Here is an 18,753-nt window from a genome sequence, read left to right on the forward strand (position 1 = left end):
GATGCACGAGCCTTTCTGAGAGAAGAGAATCGTCGGACACCTGAGGATATCTCTGACCCACCATCTTCACAAAAATAGACATTGCTTTTCCTCCCATGTTCAGCTATGTCTTGTTACCTTATAATGTTTTAGGCGAGTTTATAAATTTGAACGTTATCAGAGATGTACACATTAGGCAGACTACCTCCCTTGCAATTCAGTCACCAGATCTTCTAACCTTATAGGTCACACACATAACACTCGCTCCTCCCTCCCTTCCCTCTCCCCTACCCCCCCCTTTTTTTCCCCTGCACCCCCCACCCTCCCTTTCTTACTTCCATCTTATATGAAACACTTTCCTACTGTAACTGTCTTCAAAGTATATACTGCACCACCACCTCGCACCATGATCTTTATTTTTCTACTATTGCTGTTAAACACCTGCTTTCAAACTCCATTATACAAGTTACACCTATATTAAGCCCAGAGAGGTAACATGAATCACCAATTCGGGTACTAGAACACCTGACATGCTCCGTTACGCCTCATTCTAATTACACAAGCACCTTGAAAAGTGCTGTATGGTCCTTATTGTATTTTCCCATGCAGCGGAAGCAATATACCACAAGGTATAGGAAAGTATTACTTGTCATGAGGAACACACTCATGGAAAATTTGTTTTTGATTGTTGTTACGTTGTATTGTCTTCCCCCCCCTTCTTGTCCTCCCTCCTTATGTCTCTCCATTATAGCTAGGATTGCCAGCGAGTTTATAAAAGTATACAGTGTCCTGCTGAAGTTGTCCAACGTCGAACTAACATGTCCACACTAAAGATTGGGTCGGTCAACGTGGGAGGCTTCAACTCTCCAGCAAAGCGACGTAAGGTTTTGGTTTACCTAAACAGACAGAAATGAGATATAGCCTTTATTCAAGAATCTCACCTCACAGCAAAGGAAACAGTCAAATTACAGATGCTCAATTGGCGACTCCTAGCATCTGCACCCTTTAATTCTAAATCCAGGGGAGTGGTCATTCTGATTTCTAAAACTATCCCATATGAAATATTATCCACTGAAGTAGACCCAGAAGGCAGATTTGTTATAGCCTCGGTTAAAATATACTCCACCACTTATAGCTTATGCTCTTTATATGCCCCTAATTCCAAACCCAAACCTTTCCTCTCTACATTAATACAGAAGCTCTTACCCCACGCCTCATCTAAGGTAATTCTAGGAGGTGATTTTAATTTAATATCACATCCGTATCTAGATAAATCCCAAAATAAATTATCACCCCAGCCATTACCTAAATTGGGAGTACCATACTTTCTAAATTTGCTCCGACTGATTGACGTGTGGAGAGCCCTCAACCCTACTGAACGTGAATACACATGCTTATCCTCCGCACATAATACCCTTTCCCGTATAGACTATATCACACTATCTGATACCCTCTTTACCCAGGTCATAGACTCGGGCATTGAGCCAATAATAATATCAGATCACGCCTTGGTTTGGCTCACATTGAGGACCCAAAATGAAATGTCTACACACAGGACTTGGAGATACCCTGCACAACTGAATAATTCACCCAAATTTGTTGCATACCTTCATCAAGCTTGGGAAGAATACCATGAGCATAACATACACTTACTAGCAACAGACCCGTCTCTTTATTGGATGTCTGCAAAAGCAGTCCTAAGAGGTGCCATCAGGTCATACGAATCCCAGGTGAAGAAAATAAATTCTGACCAGTGTGTATCACTCCAGCAATCCCTCTCTAACGCCTACTCTACATATAGCCTATACCCCTCTCCTTCCAATAAATCCTTATACTTATCAGCTAAAATTAAATTTGATGAATTGCTACAATCACTGTCAGATAAATACCAATTCTCCTCTAATTTCCGCTATCATAGATTTGGAAATAAGACCAGCAAATTCCTAACTAATATACTAAATGGCACTAGACCCCCTATGAGAGTGCACCAATTACTCCTCCCAGATGGAACACACACCACCTCCAACAAACAAATTACCCATATAATGAGAAATTTTTTCGCTGATATTTATGCCTCCACCAAATCCTCAGTATCCCCTACTATACCTGAAAAGCCACCTGATACACACACGAATAACACTCCCTGCATCTCCGATAACCCCCATACCAAATGGCAGGAACTTTTATACCCCCAGATCCCCCAGGATCTAATCCCGTCACTGATTAAGCCAATCACAGTAGAGGAGGTTAGAGAGACTGTTAAATCCCTAAAACCAGCAAAAACACCTGGTCCGGATGGATTCTGCGGAGAATTTTATAAATTAGTTATTGATCGACTGTCCCCAATATTAACTTCATTCTATAATAACATTTTGTCTAATACCTCACTTCCTTTATATTTCAATTCAGCAATAATTAAATTAATACCAAAACCAGGAAAAAACCCCGCCCTCCCAGGTTCATATAGACCTATCTCATTATTAAATTGTGATCACAAACTTCTCACAAAAATTCTTGCAACCAGACTAAATCCCCTCCTTCCCGCAGTGATCCATCCGGACCAGACAGGATTCATTAAAGGTCGACACTCAGTTACGAATATTCGCAAAGTATTGGCTGCAGTCCAGACTGGTAGGGAGGGAACAGATGAGACCGATGGAAAAATCATCCTTTCTTTAGATGCCGAGAAGGCTTTTGATCTAGTACTGTGGCCTCATCTGTTCCTTACACTAGAGCGTTTTGGATTTCCTCACACCTTCATAACCTTCCTTAAGACAATATATACACTACCATCCTCCCAAATTGCCTGTAATGGCTTTCTCTCTCCCCCTTTCCCAATACAGAAAGGAACAAGGCAGGGATGCCCCCTATCCCCCCTCCTTTTTGCCTTAGCAATTGAACCACTCGCAATTGCACTCCGATCAACAACACAATTTTCAGGTATACGTATTTCCTCCTCAGAATTAAAACTCTCATTATTTGCTGATGACATGATCCTCTTTATCTCCAATCCGATAAAGTCATTACCAATAATCCTAGATATCATTGCCTCATTTAGCCCCATCTCAGGATATAAAATAAATATTTCCAAGTCTGTAATCCTACCCATCCACCCATTAAGCACCACACTAAGAGCACATGCATCCCTATCCCAATTTCAGATTCAACCCTCACAAGTCACGTACCTAGGAGTCCAAATTACTAATACCCCCTCGACACTCTACACAGCTAACTTTACCCCTCTCTTCTCAAAAATCTTCACTCAATTAGAGTCCTGGATTAAACTTCCCTTATCATTATTTGGCAGAGCAGCAGTCCTAAAAAGTGTTATCTTTCCAAAAATATACTATGTTTTACAAATGCTGCCATGCCTACTTACAAAACAAGACACTCACAATCTGGAAAAAGCCTTTTCTTCCTTCCTATGGAATGGTAAGAGATCGAGAATTGCAATAAAAAAAACTCTATAAACCAGTGGTCTCAGGGGGCCTGAATCTCCCTAACTTTTCCCTTTATGCACTCACAACTCATTTCCGGTATATCGCAGATTGGCTCATGGAATCATCTATTCATACAGACAAAACTTTGGAACAACACGTTTTCCACCCATATTCTCCTGGGGCACTTCTCCATACGCCAACCAGTCTCATACCCAATCACATATTGCAACATACTCTATTTCGTGATACATACAACAGCTGGATTAGAATAAATAAAATCCTTAAATCCTCCCACACCAGATCCTCCTTCATCCCGCTCTGGGGTAACCCTAACTTCCTGCCATCCATCTTAACCAGTAAATTTCATCAATGGTCTGAGAAAGGACTTAACTTAGCAACAAAGTTATTTGATCCAAGAGGTCTCATTCTACCCTTTTCTTCCCTCAAAGTATCTTATAGTCTTCCTAACTCCCATTTTTATTTATACCTTCAAGCTCGTCACTTTGCATTATCCCTAAAAATATCCAACTCAAGTCACAGAACGACCCACCCCCTGGATACATTACTTAACTCACTTTACAAGAAAACATTTAAATCTAAGTCGCTTTATCACATTCTGACTACTCCCCAGAAGGAAAATTATCTAGAGTCACTAACTCGCGCCTGGAGTGCTGATATCCCCACTATTTCAGGAAAAGATTTATTCAATAATCGAACTCCTCGAATAATGAGCATTCTCCAGTCAGTATATCTGCAAGAAGTTCACTTCAAATCCATACACAGAATATATATAGCTCCTGCCCAAAAAAGTTTTATGTCAAATTTAGAATCTGGCAGGTGCCCAAAATGCACTATGTCAAATGCAAAGTTTTTTCACTCCTTCTGGGCCTGCACAAAGATATTAAAATTCTGGAGAAAAGTTCTAGCTTTCCTTAATTCCTCCCTTAATGTAAAATTAGAGATGAACCCCCTGGCTTGTCTTTGTTTGAACTTTGAGAGTTGGAACCTTCCCACATCGGACCATAATCTCACCCCATTTCTTATTGTCACTCTAACCATGGCAAAGAAACTCATCCTTATACACTGGATTGAGAAATCCTCCCCAACCATTCAGGAACTAAAGCACAAATTATTGCAATTGATCTACTTTGATAAGAGAGCTATCTCTCTCAACTCCAATGGCCAAGTAAAGAAATTCACACAAAAATGGGGAAGATACATTGCATCACTAGATGATGAAACTAAAAAAGATATCTGGTATAATCTGACCACTAATACTGACAAACCGCAAATAGGTTCTTAATCATTCCTGTGATTACTCTGCACTTATATACTTACTATTGTATTTTGATTCAACATGCCTCTACCTTTTCCCCCACCCCCCCCCTCCCCCTTCAATGTCTTCGTCTTTACTCATTTATCTTAGAGAAACGTTATTGTTACCCTGATTATGATTCTTTATTTTTATTTTATCTTGCTAATAAATGCAACGATTTAGATGTTCTGATAATAGTTTACACCAAACAGATACAACTACTATAAAAATTGTATAAGAATCTGAAGGTACCCCCTCACTGTTTATAAATATATTGTATGATGACTGTTCACATTGCAACGATTTTATACTCCAGTCCTCATGGACCAATCAATATTGAAACTCCCTTTGTATTGTTATATGCGATATATAATTGTCAAAAACGAATAAAAATCTTTAAACCAAAGCTTACTTTTGCTTGCTGGCGTGCTGGCAGTCAGTGCGTGCGCCCATGCAGCTTCCTGGATCCGTAACTGCGTTTTGTGAGATGGGGGTGGCAGGATGGGTGGGTGCATGCTTGTACCTGCACCTGTTAAAGGGACACCCGTACAAGGGATGTGACCTCACACGGTATGCCGTCATTTGTAAACCTCTCCCTTTATTTTTGCTTTGTCGTTGGAAACAGATAGCAGCAATGTCCAGATACTGCCACACTTGCTGGTTATACAAAAAGACCACTATCAAACATGTAGCAACTGTCCATTCTCTTCATTGTTCAGTGTGTTTGCTGGTGACTGTTACTCCCGACAACTGCATGCCCTTTACTTTATACTGTGGGAGCAATATGCTCTGCCCTCCAGTCTGACATGTCCGAAAGTCACGCTGCACTGACGTTTCATATAGAAATAGCGCAATCGTAACTTACTGACCACATGACAGAGCTGGATGGCAGGGGAATTTTACGGCATGGACTGACTGGGAAATAAAGTGTGGGGAGAACACTGCCCATGTTATGTCCCTGCAGACACCTGGCATTTGCACAGGGATAAGGGACACACACAGGATGGCAGGGTCCCCCTCCCCCATGTGCACAAGCAGTATAGGTGATGTCAGGTTTCTGTGAAGCAGATATTCCAAAATACACACGTGGTATCATAAGGAGCCATCCAGTAATAACCTTATATAGTCAGTGAAAATGTCACAGGTCAAGGAATTGCAGATACCAGGCTTCTGCTGTCTGAGGTCTCACAAGTCAGGGGCATTCAAGCATGTCAGAGGGAGTTTAAGGGACAATGTGCATTATATTTGACAAATGTTAACAGCAGTGTATACAAGTACTGATTGAATACATTTGGAAAGTAACAGTTAGTTTGCAGACTGTCCCTCCCAGCATGAGATACTGCAGGGACATGCTTGGATGCCCCTCCAAGCATGTCCCTGCAGTATCTCATGCTTGGATGCCCTAGGCAAATGCTTAGCCTGCCAATAGCTAAGGCTGGCTCTGAACCCAGTAAAGGGTAGGCAGGCTGCTACTATCAGCTTAGGGGTTTTGTCCTTGATTCCAGCTAATGAGTGAGCACATAAGGAAGAGACAGGGGTGTAAGTTCATCACAGTTTCCTGGAGGCAAGTTGGTGTTTGGTGCCCCCTTTCCCTGTGTGTGTGTGTGTGTGTGTGTGTGTGTGTGTGTGTGTGTGTGTGTGTGTGTGTGTGTGTCTGTGTATATATATATATATATATATATATATACAGATGTGTCCTCTTACATCTTTGCTCTGTGCGCTACAAATTTTGTTAAACATAATGCAAGAGTGGCGTGTGATTCGGTAGCACTGAGCTGCAATAACACACAGAATATAGGCATGCTACATATCATTTTGCAAAAAAAGATAGTCAGCGCTACTGAGTCCCGCCATGACATGACACAACTTCAAGGGTTGTTTAGCGTGACTGCACTGCGGCTGAGAGCACCCAGTGAGTTGCTGCATCGGATATTTGTGGAGTGCCGGGTTTTTGCCTTTTGCCTTTGTTATTTATATATACACACACACGTTACATATTCCTTCACACTGTGTGAGTCAATGCGGCATTTCGGAGCTGCACAGGGTTCCTTCTTCAGGACCACAGTGGATGCACAGCAATCTAGTAGCAGAAAAGGCGTTTTTTGAACAAGAAGAATTTGGTCAATTACCAGTGCAATAGATTTGTATTATAAACTATAAAGATTAAGTAAACGAGAGGTTGATTTAATCCTCCATGGTCAGTTCTTGTGTGATTATTATCGCCAGGGGTTTTAGGATACACAATATCCCTACGATTGGTCGGACCAACCCCAGTTTTTGTAGTAAATGGTGCGGGGTCCTTAATAAATGTTCCCTTGATCTTATTTTACTAGTAGTGGAGGAAGTTGCAATGAACTAAAACAGCAAGAACTGACCTGGAGGAGTTTAGAACACATCAACAACCATCACTTATAGCTGACATATCAGAGAAATGGTTGGAAGAACTGACTGTGCATATTGATAAATATAAAAAAGATTTAATAACATTTAAGAAGAACAAACTGGAAACAGTTCAGGGCGATTATCATAATCACACCATGTATAGGTGGCTCACTGGAGAAGTTTCTAGAATACTCCCAGCATTTTTCCACTAATAGACATAGAATACCGTTTATGGTTGAATCATCATACTTCTCCTCTGAGACAGAGAATAGTGATCTTTTACCCCCCAGTGGACATTCTTTTTTAGGGGCCACCCAGGAGCCAACAGGGGTGGGTGGCAACAAAAACGTAAGGGAAGCACGAGGAGGGGGCAGGGGAAGAAGAGGGAGAAGAAAGAAATTTCAATAAACAATGTATTTAACTTGTCTAAACATAAATTAACTGAGGGCGAGGAGTAAGTATTGGCACTGAGACTCTCCTTTGTGCCAAGCTTTAACCGGGACGAGCTTGAGTTTCACATGGACATGTATAAATTGGGCCGCAAGTTGCAACTTAGAGAATTTTTTGGTGATACATTTGAGCCTCAGAATAACATGGGTGAGTTTAGCATCAGGAAAATGAGTGAATTCGATCCTCCCTCAACAAACTCAAGCATAAAAATGTTCTGCAGGATGGTGGAGGAGGATTGCAAGCATTCCTTCAGTAAATCTGAGCAATATCAAAATATTACTTTAGAGCAGAGGATGGTGATTAAGTCCTTTCAAAATAATGATGAAATTGTAATGCATACGGTAGACAAAAGGGGTGGAGTTGTAATGCTTGATTACAAATATTATGATGATGATATAAAATTGCAATTGAGTGATGTGGCCACATATACTAAAAAACAGTATAACCCTATGTACGAAATAAAAACCAAGGTAGATGTATTGTTGGCACGCAGCCTATCCAGTGGCTGGTTGGATGAGAAATTAATTAAGGGATTGACAGTTGACCATCCAGTCTGCCCTATTCTATACTGTATTCCCAAAATCCACAAGTCATTGGATAGGCCACCTAGACGCCCGATTGTGTCTGCTGAGAGATCTGTGTTACAACCTCTGGGTAAATATGTAGACTTTTACTGCAGCCTATAGTGGTGAGTAGCAGGAGCTATATACGTGATACTGGAGATTTCCTGTCTAAGCTTACTCAGATCACAGAACTACTGGTAGATTTTCTATTTGCAACGATAGACGTCTCGTCCTTATATACGGTCATACCCCATGGCAGCAGTAAGCGAGGCAGTTGGTAATTTTGAGTTTTGTGGGCCTCCAATTGATTTCCTATGTGAGATGATTTATGATGTTCTGACTCTGAATCACTGCCAGTACACTGATTCTTTTTATGTGCAGAATGCTGGGACTATGATGGGGTCGAAATTGGCACCAGTTTACGAAAATATCTTTATGACACAGTATGAGAATACTTATATTTACCCCAGATATGGCCCCAGCATTCTGCACTATTATAGGTTCATAGATGACATATTCATTCTGTGTGGGGACTCCTGTGATAGGTTTTTGGAGATGGTTAATGAATTAAATGGGTTGGATAGCCCAATACGCTTTACCAGTAATATCCAGACCAACCAAATACAGTTTCTCGATGTCTTTGTCTTTAAGAAAGATGGCAGATTAGGGACCAATTTGTTCCATAAAGAAACAGACAGAAATACTCTTCTATACTCCACTAGTCACCACCCGAGTTCTCTTAAAAATGGGCTTCCTATCTCACAGTTTTTGAGCGTTTTTGAGCGTTATGTGCAACACTATACAGAGTGAGCAGACGGAGACACAACTGGTGGAGATGGCAACCAGATTTGAGGAAAGAGGCTATACAGTACCACTGGCACAGTTAAAAAAGCACTAAAAAGGGCAAGATATATTTTTGCACATGGCAAGGCCAAGTCAAATACTCAGATATCTGATAGAATGGTAATTACCAATTTGACGTTAATGCATCTGCCTTTGCATACTCAGTCAAGAAAAATTGGCCTATAAAAGGCACTGCAAAGACATTCAAAAGGACAGAAAAAAGCCATTGATGTCTTTTGCTCGTAGTCCAAACCTGAAACAGATTCTTATGCAGCCATCAAAGAATTTTGAAACAAAAAATAATCAATCTTGGCTAAATCCCCCAAAAATGGGATGTTACCGTTATTTGGGCTGCACAACATGCAAAAGCATGTTGACCGGAAAGATTTTTTCTCACCCGCATCTGGGTAAAAAGATTGCCATCAGACACCATGTTATATGTACAACAGATCATGTCATTTACATCTTAATGTGCCCATGTGGCCTCTATTATGTGGGAAAAACTGTAACCACATTTCGTGGAAGAATGGCAAACCATCGCTTATCGATCGGGCAAGCAGTGATTAATAAAAGTAGCGACAAACCCATGGTTAGGCATTTTATCACAAGTGGACATCAATTGGAGTCACTTAAAGTAGTATGGCAGGAGCTATCTGAGAGGGGAGACACTTGAGCCCCACATTATTAATATATAGCAGTTAATATATAGCGGATGTTAAATATATGCCTGATTTGGCTAAAGTGTGCATTGTGCACATTAGTAAGGTTATGCTGATGAATGTTAGCGCCTCCCCCACTTTGCGTTATAATGAACGTAACTGCAGCAATGCGGTCCCTTAATGAAATGGTTCATGTGTTAAGCCCTTGTTAAATATGCAACTATGCACTGTGGACACATTGGGGTGAATTCAAATGTTTGAAAAGTCGGTTGGGTGTCTGTTTTTTCCTGTCACTTAGATAGGAAAAAACAAACACCCAACTGACTTTTCAAACAATCGAATATCCCCCATTGTGACAGTGATACACAGGCTTGTGCCTGTGATACACGGAGTCTGGTGGCCATGGTAATGGCTGCAATATTGAGAGGGGTACTATATGACATCACAGGAAGTGACGCGTACCTGGTGGACCGCAAAACCCGGAAGTGCGGGAGCCTGTGGAACGCATGGTGCTTCCTGTCCAGCATTAGTGAGGAAGTTAAGTGCCTGGGACAACAGCATATGCGCAGTAATGAGAACTGTACACTGGAGGGGAGTGAACAGCATGTCAGCACAGCTGTAAGTAGTTGCATTTAGTATTTGCTATTGAATGTGGTTCTAGAGTGAGTTCTTTTCAGATGGCTCCTGGCTGCTGTGGTGGTGATGTTCAGATGTTGAGGTCTTTATAGGTCATTTAGTGACCGAGGTCGACAGACAGATAAGTTATAACTCTGCCTTATTACATCAACATTATGCTGAATTTTAGGCACAATGAGTGCTGTGATGTTTTTCTGAAGTGACGTTATGGATGTTTTAGCTGAGCTACCGGTTTGAGACTTGTTTTGAAAGAAACCACTGAGGGCCCTTTTTTCAATGAACTCTACTTGCTCTGGACCAATTAGGATCAGAATTAAGGGAGCACCTACTTGGAAACATTATGGGAGTGTGCAAGTGTTCAAGTACCTATATATATATATATATATATATATAGATAAGGAATAAAGGCGGCACTCAGACAGGCTTCATATGCAGTAAGAAAAGGTCAGCTTTTAATCGACCAACATGTTTCGGGGCTCAACCCCTTCCTCAGGGCCTCAACAACCCTTACTGAACCACAGATGATACATATATACACCAACATTAACAAACAATCAAAAAACCCTAATGTGACTCACCTGCTCAGCGGCGCCATCCTGTCCGTCCGAACGCTCAGCAGCGCTCCCTCGTCGCCCATCCATGACGTCATCAAACTGTGCCTGGAGTCCGTCGCCATGCCAACTCACAGGCCCGTTCATTCGTCAATACGGGCTGTACTTCGGGTCTCACGCTGCCGGCCCGTGACGTCATCCGGCGGCGCGGCGCAGGGCAGTAGCTAAGCAACCAAGAAACAATCGTGGAAAAATCAAAACTAAAATAAAACCATGAAAAAAATAACTGTTACAGCTCATTGCACAAGGTAGATAAATCCTAGCCTATAAGACATATAAATATGTAGTGTATAAGCATGGGGCCATAAATAGAATTTAAACAGGGGAAGGTATCATAGGAGCTAGCTAAAACAGTATAAGAGAGGTAACACCGAACTCATACTTAACATGCTAGTTAGAGTAACTCTTACTCATGGTGATAGTCTGGGAAAAGTGAGGTTAAAGTTAACTGACTGAACCCCATAAGGGCTGAATTAGAGGAAACACTGTAGACCGAGATTTTCATTCAGACCACGAGGGGACAGTGTGCCCAGCTTATGAATCCACCTGGATTCACGTTGTAGAAGGGCTCGATCCCTATCTCCCCCTCTCATCAATTTGGGGACGTGATCAATCAGGATGGCTCGGATACTGGCCACACCATGTTTAGACGTCAGGCAGTGGCGGGCAAAAGGTTGGTCACTACTGCTTTTCTCAAAGGCTTTTTTTATGGCGCTTCTATGTAGTGCCATACGTTCCCGAAACTGACGTACGGTCTTGCCAACATAAGCAAGGCCGCACGGACAAGTCAACAAATACACGACATGAGTAGAAGTGCATGTGAGGCGGTACTTGATGGCTAGCTTCTTCCCAGTTAGGGGGTGATTGAACGAACCCCCTGTCATAAGCGTGTTACAGGTGGCACATCCAAGACATCTGAAGCAGCCCAACTTTGTTCTTAAAAAATGTGTCTCCTGTGCCCCAGTCAGGCGTGTTACATCCAGTTTGACTATATGGTCACCAATATTCCTACCCCTGGTGTAGCTAGGTAAAAGCGACATATTCGCCAGTGATGATAGTGCTCCCTCAGTTTGGATAATGGGCCACAATGATTTGGCCCTGCGTACCCTCTTTTTGGTGGCTGTCGAAAATCTATTAACCCAGGGGAGTTTAGGACTGAGCGCCCTCTGTTGGCTAACAGTAGGATTTAAGGCTTGCTCCCGTGAAACCTTCAGTGCTCTGGCCTTTGCTTGTTGCAATTCACATAAGGGGTAACCTCGCTCAGCGAACTTAACTTGCATACTATCCAGAGCTCTCATGGTCTCATCTGGGTCTGAGGTAATGCGACGTACGCGCATAAATTGGGAATAGGGTAGTCCTCTACGCAATGAGTCAGGGTGGAAGCTGCGTTAATCAAGAAGCATGTTCCTATCCGTCTTCTTGATGAAAAGGGTGGTCGACAAATTGCCCTCCCTGACTGAAATGGTCACATCAAGATAGTTAATGCTAGTATCATCAATGACATAAGTAAATTGCACCGGGTGCTGTGTCAAATTATGCTCCTCCCACAATGAAATTAAGTTCTCTCTAGATCCCTGCCAGAGTACTATCAGGTCATCAATATACCTTTAAAAATAAAGCACCTGGGACTTAATGACTGGGTCCAAGTAGAACATTCGCTTTTCTACCTGGTGCAGGAATGCGTTGGCGTACGACGGGGCCACTGCGGACCCCATCGCACACCCCGCAAGTTGGAGCATAAATTTGCCATTAAATACGAAATAATTGCGTTTGAGGACTTTGTCCAGGAGCGACAAAAAGAAAGATATTTCAGGGCCAGAGTAGACTTCACTCTCCTGGATAAGTAATCTCACAGCCTCAATCCCTGCCTCATGGGGAATACATGTGTATAAGCTAACAACGTCCGAACTGCACAGCAACAACCCCTCAGGTAAAGGACCCAATGATTGTAGCTGCTGCAGGAGGGACGTTGTGTCCTTCAAATAAGACATCAAAGATTGTATGCATGGATTAAGAAAAGCATCTAGATACACAGACACTGGATGGTATAATGAACACCTAGCTGACACAATAGGCCGGCCTGGGGGGTCCACCAGGGACTTGTGGATCTTAGGCACGGTATAAAACAATGGAGCCTTAGGGTGCTCTATGGTAAGTGCCCTGACAGTTTCACTGGAAACAATGCCCTGCTCCCTAGCCACATTTAACAAAGCATCAAGCTCACTTTTATAATCCTTGGTGGGGTCCATCGTGAGCCTTTTATAAACTTTAGTATCACCCAACTGTCGCTCACATTCATTAACATAATCAGTCAGGTTAAGGATCACGATAGACCCCCTTATCGGCCTTGCGAACAACTATATCGGTCCTGCCTGACAAATCTTGCAGCGTGGCCATCTCGGACTTAGAGAGATTAGGGTAAGCCCAATCGGTCATCTGCGCCATGTCCTCGGACTCCAACATCCGCAAGAAAGTCCGGATAGATGAATTTAAGCTTGGGGGGTCAAAGTGAGAGCGGGGGGCAATTCTCCTTAATTGGTCAGGGATATAAGAGGGAACTGATTCAGATGACTGTGAGTTGAAATGTTCTTGTCGCCTTAAGGACCTTCCTAAGCGGTGTACTTCCACTTTCCACTCCAAAGGGTCTGGGTAGACTGTGGGGACAAAAGACAGTCCCTTAGCCAATAAGCGGTATTCTGGCTCAGTGAGAGGAGTGGAAGATAAATTGAACACTAGCTCCTTAAGGCTCTCGGTGGTTTTGGTGCGGAGGATTCTTTGATTCTGCCCCGACCTCCGTGTCCTTTCCCTCTTCCTCGCTGGGGGGTACGATTGGAGCGGGTCCGAATTCCCTGTGGGCCCTGGCCTAAAGGGAGATTGCCATCAGACTGGGAAGTGGCGCCTGTGGTACCATCGGAGTCGCTTGCAGAAGTGCTGGCTCCTGTCTGTGTTCTCTTCGCCATCTTGGATTATTCCTTATCTACACATGGAGGATCTGTTCCTTTGGGAAGGCACCGCAGCACATTACCCAGTTTTAGACGAGTGCTGGGACTTTTGCTAGCATATATATATATATATATATATTGATAAAGTAATGGCGGCACTCGTTCTGACTCGTGAACAATCCTAGTTGCAATGTCATTTATTAAGACCAACTGGCCGACATGTTTCGGGGTAGTCCCCCATCCTCAAACAGCAATGAAACACATAACTAACGAAACACACATAAATACCTATACACCAATGAACCTAAACATACTCACCTGTTCCACGGCGCCACCGCCCGCCTGTCCACTCTGCTGTCTTCCGCATCGCTGGATAATGACGTGTCAGGTGCGCCATGTGAACAGGAGAGTAACCATGGGAACCGTTGATGCGTCCATTCGGGCGCCGCCCCGGTAACCCTGCAGTGATCGATCAAAGAAAAAAGAAAAAAAATTAAACGTTAAAAGCACATAATAAATGGAAATAGCAAAACAGACATCCGGAATCAGCACAATAGTTAAAGTTAAACTGACTGATCCCCGCTATTCCTGACAGTCATAAGGAATGGGAATATGAACTGGAACCATAGATAACCCCAGTAACCCTCAATCAGAAATAGTATTGGTAATAATACCTATAAAAAGCACTGGAGACTCATATTTTCATTTAGTCCCCTAGGGGACAACGTCCCCATGGAGAAGATCCAACGTGTTTCTTTCTGTAACAGTCTCCTGGCTCTATTATTTATTTAGTTATTAACAGTTTCTTATATAGCGCAGCAAATTCCGTAGCGCTTTACAATTGGAAATAACAATGATATAACAAACTGGGTGATAAACAGTCATAGAGGTAGGAAGGCCCTGCTCGCAAGCTTACAATCTATAGGGAAATAGGCATGTGTACACAAGGAAAGGTGCTATCTATTGCATAGTTGTCCGCCAGATTGCAAAGGTTCTTGGTGGGCTGTATGATATGGTCATACAGCAATGATGAACCGAGTTTGAGAGGAAGGGAAAGTGAAGAAGGAGAAGACATGTGAGGATATGTGTGGACTGTGCAGAGTGGATGCAGTTTGATAGGAAGGTTTATGAAAGTTATGTGGGCGATTCTGGAATTTGATATGCTTGCCTGAAGAGGTGAGTTTTCAGGGAACGCTTGAAGGTTTGGAGACTGGAGGAGAGTCTTATTGTGCGTGGTAGGGCATTCCACAGAGTCGGTGCAGCCCGATGAAAGTCATGCAATCGTGAGTGGGAGCGAGTAATGAGTGTGGATATGAGACGCAGGTCTTGTGAAGAGAGAAGAGGTCGGGTTGGGAGATATTTTGAGATAAGCGAAGTGATGTACGTTGGTGTAGTTTGGTTAATGGCCTTGTGTGTGAGTAAAAGTATTTTATATTGAATGCGGTAGAATACAAGTAACCAATGGAGGGACTGACAGAGTGGATCTGTAGATGATGAACGTCTAGCAAGGAAGATTAGCGTCGCCGCTGCATTCAGAATGGATTGTAGTGGTGAGAGTCTCGTTTTGGGAAGACCAGTAAGGAGACTATTGCAATAATCAATGTGGGAGATAATGAGAGCGTGGATTAGAATTTTAGCAGTGTCTTGTGTAAGGTATGGTCATATTTTGGATATGTTTTTTAGATGCATGTAACATGATCTTGAGACAGATTGAATGTGGGGAACAAAGAACAGATCAGAGTCAAGGATGACACCTAGGCAGCGAGCTTGTGGGGTAGGGTAGATAGTCGAGTTTTCAACAGTGATAGAGATGTCAGGTTGGTACCTACTATTGGCTGGTGGAAAATAATTCACTCTGTCTTTGAAATATTAAGTTTGAGGTGGCGAGATGTCATCCAGGATGAAATGGCAGAAAGGCATTCAGTGACACGGTTCAGTACAGATAGGGACAAGTCAGGGGAGGATAGGTAGATTTGAGTATCATCTGAGTACAGATGATACTGAAATCCAAAAAAGCTGATTAGTTTACCAAGAGATGAGGTATATATAGAGAAAAGCAGAGGACCCAAGACTGAGCCTTGTGGTACTACAACTGAAAGAGGTAGCGAACAGGAGGTAGATTCAGAGAAGTGAACACTGAAGGAGCGATTAGATAGGTAGGATAAAAACCAAGAAAGGGCTGTGTCTTTAAGACCTAGGGATTGCAGTGTCTGTGTGAGAAGAGAGTGGTCTACAGTGTCAAATGCAGTAGATAGATTTAGAAGAATAAGTAGTGAGTAATGGCCTTTAGACTTCGTAGTGACCAAATCATTAATCACTTTAGTCAGTGCTGTTTCTGTGGATTGTTGGGAACGGAAGCCTGACTGAAGTGGGTCCAATAAAGTGTATGAGTTAAGAAAGTGTGTGAGTCGAGTGTAGACAAGTCTCCCAAGTAGCTTAGAGAGACAAGGGAGCTGAGAGATAGGGCGGTAGTTTGAGAGAGCATTAAGGTCAGAATTTTGTCTTTTTTTAAATGGGAGTAATCACTGCATGCTTGAAGAGTGAAGGAAAAATACCAGTAGAGAAAGAGAGATTACAGATGTTAGTTAAGGTAGGGATGAGCACCAGAGACAGAGCTTTACTTATTTGTGAGGGTAAAGAATCGAGAAGAGAGGTAGTAGAGAAGCAGGATGAGCAGAGTGATGATACTTCATCTTCATTTGTGGGATCAAAAGAAGAGAGAGTGCCAGAGGGTTCAGGTAAAGAACGGAGCAGGTAACTGGCTGCCGAAGAGCATACCATTTCAAATCGGATCTTATCAATCTTCTCCTTTAAAACCTATTACCACCCTTTGGCATACCTCCCAACATGACCCTCTCCAGGAGGGACACAATGCTCTGCTTCTGGACTTTTTTCTCAATTTGTGATTGCCAGCACCTGTGTGAACAGGTTAATGGATAAGAAAGGTGTTTCAGCACAGGTGATGGCAATCATAAATTAAGAGGGAAGTACAGGAGCAGAGTATTCTGTCCCTCCTGGAGAGGGTCATGTTGGGAGGTATGCTTTGGAGAGTAAAGGTGATGGGGAACCTTCGGCCCTCCAGCTGTTGTTGAATTAACCATACCAGCATGCCTTGCCACAGTTTTGCTATTTGGCAATGCTAAAACTGTTGCAGGGCATGCTGGGATGCGTAGTTCAACAACAGCTGGAAGGCCTGAGGTCCCCCATCCCTGCAATAAACTCTGCAGCAGAGCTACGTTGAAAGAGCAGCAGTCACAAGGGATCCTGCAGTGATCCACACAGGTGCTGCTGTATGTGCAGGTACACCTTCAGGGCACAGAGCCCAGAGACAGGTGTCTCCATTGCCTCTGTGAGTTCCGTCCCTGGGAAGAGATATAGTAAAACAAGAATTAGAAAGGATTAATATCCTGTTTGTATCACTGCAACCTGTCCTGTGTCCATAGCTCCCAACATGACCCTCTCCAAGAGGGACACAATGCTCTGCTTCTGTATTTTTCTCTTAATTTATGATTGCCGGCACCTGTGTTGAACAGATTAATGGATAAGAAAGGTGTTTTAGCACAGGTGCCAGCAATCATAAATTAAGAAGGAAGTCCAGGAGCAGAGAATTCTGTCCCTCCTGGAGAGGGTCATGTTGAGAGTGTGAATAGGCAGTGAATGTTTTTAGTGGGTATAAATGCAGTGCCCAGTATTGAATGTAGCAGACAGAATACTAAAAAGCAGCACTCTGCTTGGGGGAAGGATTAACAAATAAGTCAAATTAACAATTACCCTATTGTCTTTACCAATAGTTCCCAAACTCTGTCCTCAAGGACCCACAACAGTTCATGTTTTCCAGATCACCTAGTAGGTGCACAGGTGTATTCATTACTCACTGACACATTTTTAAATATCCACAGGTGGAGCAAATTATTTCACTTGTGATTCTGTTAGGAGACCCAGAAAACGTGAACTGTTGGGGGTCCTTGAGGACTGAGTTTGGGAACCACTACTTAAGGCCAGGTATGACTGAACATGTTATACTTTGGATTGGCATCAGATATAGTTCAGCATCTGTTACATGGAAAGATATCATTCTGCACCAGTCCCAAGTATTCAAACAATTTTACTAAATACCAGAATTATATCCATATAAGAGAATAAATCTCTGATAAAAGTGCCTGGTGGTGCACCCAGAGTCAGAGAAAGAACTAAAGACTAATTGTTTACAGAAGACTCTTGTATGGGTGCACTCTTGTATTATATTTTATTAAGTAGAGTAAATATTAAAACATAATGTTTATTATTAGAAGTTTAAGATTAGTCCATACTCCACTGATCCACCAGAAAAAATTGGACAAAGACATTGACAAATACACAAATTATATATTAAGGAAAATAGATAAAATGTTCTGGTTAGTCTATAATAATAGACTGCTGGGGAGATGAAGACACTGTAGTTCTACAACTATCCCCTACCAACCCAGCACAAGCAATGCTTGTTTTAATAGGACCTCATAGGGTCATTATTAAGCGGACTATTTATAACAGGAGTACAAATCCTAATGATTCAAAGAGTATGCATATACATAATTAACATCTAAACTCTCGATATTACTTGGTTGTTTTTACGGGACCTCTGTGAACTTGTCACAGTGCCGTAGAAAATAAAAAAAATAAAAAAATTGGTGATCCTGCTGTTGGTGTGTAGTCGAGATAGGTCAAGAATTACAACACCAGGTATTCTCTGAGGGTCCCCCCTTCAGGTACTGACCCAGCCCACCATCGCTTCGCTTCCAAGATCGGATGAGATTGGGCTTTATCGGTGTGGTGCGGTATGGTAGTACGTTATTAGACACAAATTGGTCGACTCACCAATGAGAGTGCACCTATTACTATTACAGATATTGAGAGAGAGAGAAAAAGTTAGGGATCTGCTGTCTACGTTAGACAC

Source organism: Pseudophryne corroboree, chromosome 1 (assembly GCF_028390025.1).
Source record: "Pseudophryne corroboree isolate aPseCor3 chromosome 1, aPseCor3.hap2, whole genome shotgun sequence".
NCBI classification, from domain to species: Eukaryota; Metazoa; Chordata; class Amphibia; order Anura; family Myobatrachidae; genus Pseudophryne; species Pseudophryne corroboree.